At 36.7% G+C, this 5,546-nt stretch overlaps 1 protein-coding gene across 1 annotated transcript in view; it reads left to right on the top strand.

Moving 5' to 3' along the window:
* The first annotated feature begins 5,451 nt into the window (after positions 1-5,451).
* Positions 5,452-5,546, top strand: part of LOC102881152 (ras-associated and pleckstrin homology domains-containing protein 1) — a 67,422-nt gene continuing 67,327 nt past the window's right edge. Inside the window, exon 1 of the mRNA XM_025039459.1 lies at positions 5,452-5,525. The gene's annotated coding sequence lies outside the window, so the exon portion shown is untranslated. The remainder of the gene's footprint in view (positions 5,526-5,546) is intronic.

Here is a 5,546-nt window from a genome sequence, read left to right as displayed (position 1 = left end):
CATACTGTACTTGATGTTTTGTCATCTGGATTTTTCAAAATGAAAACATTGTAATTTTTAGCTTGTTTTAACAGAAAAAAATGATACAGTGAAAGTGGTCCTAGTAGTACCAGAGATTGGTTAGGAGTATTATGCAACTTATCTAAAACTGTGGCCTCCCTTGTGGAGAACAGGCTTCCTTTGTAGGGGACAGAAGAGTTCTAACTCTTTCTGTGGCCTCGTTGTCATTCAGCACAGTGCCTTGAACTTGAGAGCCATTCAGCATCTACCAGTTGATTTACCAATGATATCTAATCTGCTTTTAGAGTTTTTTCAGCCTTGAAACCCTCGAGTTATCTTGGAGTCTTTCTCTCCTTCATGCTTTTGTCCAATCTGTTATCTACGCCTGTCAGTTTTTCCAAAAGCATTTTCATTTCCCACCTTTCTCGTTTCTTGTCACTTCATACCTGGATTAAAACAACCAGACTTCCAGTTATTTCTCTTACTCCAACCTATTCTTTTAAATGGTGCCAGATGTTTCTTAATCTTATCTCTTATCATCCTTTAATTTGAGAAATATTGCTGAACTTTTCTACGTACAAGACACCATGCAAGGTTCTGGAGAAAACACATAAATATCACATATTACATAGTTTATGCTATTTGAGGAACTCATGATCTTTTGGAGAAGTCAGATACATGTACGAAAAGTTCCAATACAATTGTGCAAAGTTTTTTCGAAGCACATAGGTGCAACATATAACTTTATCCAGAGGAATTGGGGATAAAGTAGGAGACAGTTGACTGTAATGAATAGAAGCAGGCCAGACAGAGAAAGGGGACAGGATATTCCAGACAGAGGGAATGGTAATTGCAAAAGCTCAGAGTTGGGAAAATGGCTGGTACATTCAGGAACGAACTTGGTCATTTATTCTACTGCTTTGTTTCCCAACCTACTGCTTTGTCTCCAATGGTCTTCATAATCTTTCTTTCACCTCACTACTCCTCAACAGGCCTCTTTAGCTCTAGTAAAAGCATTTTCCCCATTGTTAACTAAAAATAAGCTGCTACTTTCTGCTTGATACATTTGCTACACCATCCGCCCAGACCTGGCAATATCCCACAATTCCAACTTGATGGAAGTTAATGTTCTGCCCTGTTCTTTCCCATTGCAGACATTTTTAATGGGCATAACCTTTTTAATTTTATTATTCAGCACTAAACACATTATTCACTCTTTCAATTAGTATGCACAGCTAATACTACTAATAGTAGTTATTGGGCTCAAAAGCTGACTTAAAAATAGCACTGCATAATATGCGTGTAATCAAAGAATTGCTGAATTCTGATTGGCGGAATTCCTTTGTGGTCTGATTGCGGACATCAAAACACAAGGGTGCAGGTCGTGGTAACTGTTCTTGCATAATAGTTGGTGTTTGTTCTAAGTCAGTATCTGGAATGTCCAGTTCTATAGATTTTGCAGGTACAATGCTCCCCGAAAAGCTTACTCACAAAAATATCTAATATAACTTAAAAATTAATTACAAAGGATGTGTAATACTACATAGTTAATACCAATATTTACTACATATTCATACTAATAGGTCTTTAAATCCCACTTGTGTGAAAGAAGCAGAAATACCTTTCCAGCAAAGATCAAGTGTTCAGCAGTTGTTAAAGCTCGACTGGGAGGGGTGAGGTGTGTGTAGTATGGGCACGTCAGGCTCTTGTCTCACCTTATGTTACTGCCTCTGACTCTGTTTCTCCCCATGGCATTCACATTCCAAGTGCCAGCTAAGTCTCACTTCTTCCATGAAGTCATCTTAACTTGCTCCAACCCCAGTTAATTTCTCTCTTTTCTTAGCCATTATTGTACTTACAGTCTGTATCAGAGTTAAGTATTCAGTTGTTTTCCAGTTCTTTCATAATGTTCTTGTCTCATTAACAGTTTCTTGAATACAGAGATCCCCTATAAAATTAAAATTAACTTTATCTTTTATTAAGTTATACATGCTTTGCGTATGTTTTCAGTATTTTATTTTAGAGATTTATTTAGCTTCATAAATATTGATTTAGTTAATTCCCTTTAATCACCAATTAAAGAATACAAATTCATCATTGAAAGATAAAAAAATTAAAGAAAGTACCATAGTCACCCCATTCCGCAACAATTAGTTCCTTCTAGATTTTCTTATATACGTTTTTTTCATGAGTTCATATTGTACGGTGTTTCTAATTTTTTTATTGACTAACATATTGTGAAGATCTTTTCATATCAAAAAATATTCTTCTAGAAATCATCATTTTCTTAATCTCATTGCTGGATATTTAGAGGATTTCTAATTATTTGCCCATCATCCCACAATATCCTAGCTATTGTTTTGTTCCTACCCCATGGAATAAATTCATAGAAGAAAAATGCTTGGTTAAAGACATGCACATTTTATGGTATTTTTAACGTCTATTGCTAAACCTCCCTCCAGAAAAGGGTTGTAACAATTTATATTCCCACCTGCAGGATATCAGAGTATGCTTCTTTCCCTCCTTCTCAATAGTGAGTGAAATTATTTTTAAAAATCAGAGATGATTTGTATTTCTCTCATATTCCTTAAGTAATTCGACAGAGCTAGGGACACAGTGAACACTAAAAAAAGTTTGATAAATTGATTGATAAGTAGTGTTCTTTCTACTACCTATGACTACTGATTTTTTAAGTAAATAATTATTCATTCGCTCAACATATTTATACTACATGTGATGGTCCTTGGTCTGCTTTCTAAAAATGAATTTATTTGGAAGTGAAACAAATACTTTATAAATTACTGAATCATAAATTAAGACTGTGATGACTAGTTTGAAAGGTAATGTATATAGAAGCTACTCTCAAAATGAAAGCTGTCCTATAGTCCTAAGAAGTCTCTTGAGAACAAACAATTTGTCTCATTTTTCTAAGAATAGGAAGTATTAAAACTTCTCCTCTGGGGAATAGGACTATGAATTTAGGATATGAAACCTTCTCATCCATTAGCTATCAGAGTCTTCAGAATAAGGGAAATTATGCCAGAGACAACGTTAAAACCTGGGGTGGATCTTCATAGTCTCAGCACATTTTAGAATGTGTCCTTCCCCTCAGTAGGAAGGGAGGGGGGTGGGGAAATCAAAGCTAAAGTTTCCTGAGAGAGTTTTTATGTTTTCATCCATTTCTGAAAATTTGTTTTATTTAAAGCTACCTCAGGGCTAGGGTGACTAGATAGATGTCCTATTTAGTTAGGTGATTTAATTTTACAAGGCTCCTGCTCATTATCAAAAGATTATACTAAAGTAATAATTGGTCCCACTTTTCCAATGTACAAATCTTTTCATCTATGTAATTGTTAAAAATTAGCATAGTTTTAAAAGTTACTGATTTGAAACGTCATTTAAAAGGACATATCCTATATTCTTTTATTATATTTTTCTCCTTATGATTGGCTGAAGGAACTGGAATGAAGTTTTAGCTCATAAAGCACTATGTAGTAGAAAGAACATGTGAGTGGGGTCGGAAGATATAGATTTGAGTCTGACATCTTCCAATAATAGCTGATAGCTATTAGGCAAGTGATTTCATCTCTAGGGTCTATAGTTTTCTCTATTATAAACCAAAAACCTGGCTTAGGTCAGCATTTCCCAAAGCATATTCTATGGAAAACATGTCTTGTGAGCTGTTCCATTAGAAAAAGAATTTCACGTTCTAATGTTATGAACTCCACATTCTAATCGTGACTTCCTTGCCTCCTATACCCATTAGACTGTGCTTTTTGAGCGCAGAAGCCACCTTGTTATGTCTTTCTTGTCTTTGTGTTTCTAGGCCTTAGTTGGAACTCAATAAATCCTTGTTGAATGAATGAATGCTTTTATGGTTTAAAGAAACTGATGAGAACCCGCTTACTTTTCTCAATGGCTGAAAGTGACTTTGTTTTCTTTTCTAATTAGCCTTGACCAACATAAGCTCTGGGAAGAGAGAGTGGGCTAAGAGCTACCTAAAAAGTGCTCAATGGTCTATTTTTTAAAGGAGATTTTGATGAAGTGAATTATCTTCCTTGTACAGTATCACAGCCTGGTAATAGCATCCTATGACAGGAGGGATTTATCAGGTTTGGCACTCAGGTGTGTCTAATCTCAATAAACTCGATCATAAGGAAAATGCGGTGAGAGGCTGTAGACATATTTGTACGAATTATCACTTAGCAAAATACTTTCATTTCTTAATTTAAAATTATGTATTGTGCAAGGTACTATGCTAGATATCACGGAAGATATAGGATGACTACTTTGTTATATTACATTCATTAGGGAAGATAACTTACTCAAATAATTATAATTAGAAGTAATGAATGATGAATTCCACAAGAAAGGAACAGAGGCTACAGGGATTGATTAGCGGCACCATCTTCATTCATAAGAGACAACATTATTCTACACAAGAATATTAAGCCACCTACTAAACTTAAAATACAACAGTGCAGTTATGTTTCTAAAGTACAGATATCTCAAGTGTGAAATGCAATTTGTGACTATTGTATGGTTCTAGATATCAGTATGAAACAGATTGTGTACCGGTTTGGAACAGATTGTGCAAAAAAGACCAAAAACCACTTGAAACTCCCTACGAATATCTGAAAGAAGGAATGTAATTAACCAAATCAGGATTTGGCCCCAGTACGGAGAAATGAACACCATGGTTCTTAGAAAGGGAGCTAAGATCTCAGAAATGTACAGTCAATTCTTTATCTGTGAAAATCCAAGACACGGATACTCTTACTTAGCAAACAGACGGGAAGAGTGAAAAAGGAGTGTTCACTGCAGCTAATTCTAGGTCACACTCCTGATTTGTCAATTGTTTTAATGCTGCCAGAAAAACTTGCTTTACATGTAGCCAAGCAATAATGATTAAATTTCCCCCCCTTTCTTCAATCAAGTTGAGGTCGAAATAAAGATATAAATTAGAATTTAGAAGTCTTAGTCAAGCCTTCGTCTAAATAAGCAGTATCTGAGTAACTTAGAGCTTCGTGGTAAGGAAAAATGCCAACACCTTACTCCTAAACAATTTCAATAAGGGGGTGAACTCAACATAAGCAAATTTCAAAGTTAAAAAGTACTTAAAGATAACTGAAATGTTCAATTTTTAAAAGCTTCTCAATATAGTGCCTGAAACTGCAGTTGTTGGCCAACATGGGATTTCAAAAAAAAAAAGGCCTCACAGATTGCTATGACAATGGTCCTTTAAGCGCCTGAGACCACATCTGAGGTGTGGTTGGAGTCTTTGATTACTGCGGCATAAAGGTGCATGCATGTAGGTCGTGGACAGATCTCGAGCGTGTCCCAGAGGCCGCTGGGCGTGCTTCCAAGGACAGGCGAGCAGGGGGTGGGACAGCGCCGGGGTTTTCCTTCCTCGCTCATTCATTCTCTGATTCACAGGTTCCTGAGGTGGTTCACAGGGACGCGCGGAGGAAAGGCGGAGCACGGAGGCAGCCCGGGCTGGGTGCGGTCCGGCGCCTGAAGGGAGGGTAAGCGGCGCGGGCCGGGGG

Source organism: Pteropus alecto, unplaced genomic scaffold (genome assembly GCF_000325575.1).
Source record: "Pteropus alecto unplaced genomic scaffold, ASM32557v1 scaffold3, whole genome shotgun sequence".
Taxonomy (NCBI): domain Eukaryota; kingdom Metazoa; phylum Chordata; class Mammalia; order Chiroptera; family Pteropodidae; genus Pteropus; species Pteropus alecto.
This window is presented reverse-complemented; position numbering and strand designations above follow the sequence as displayed.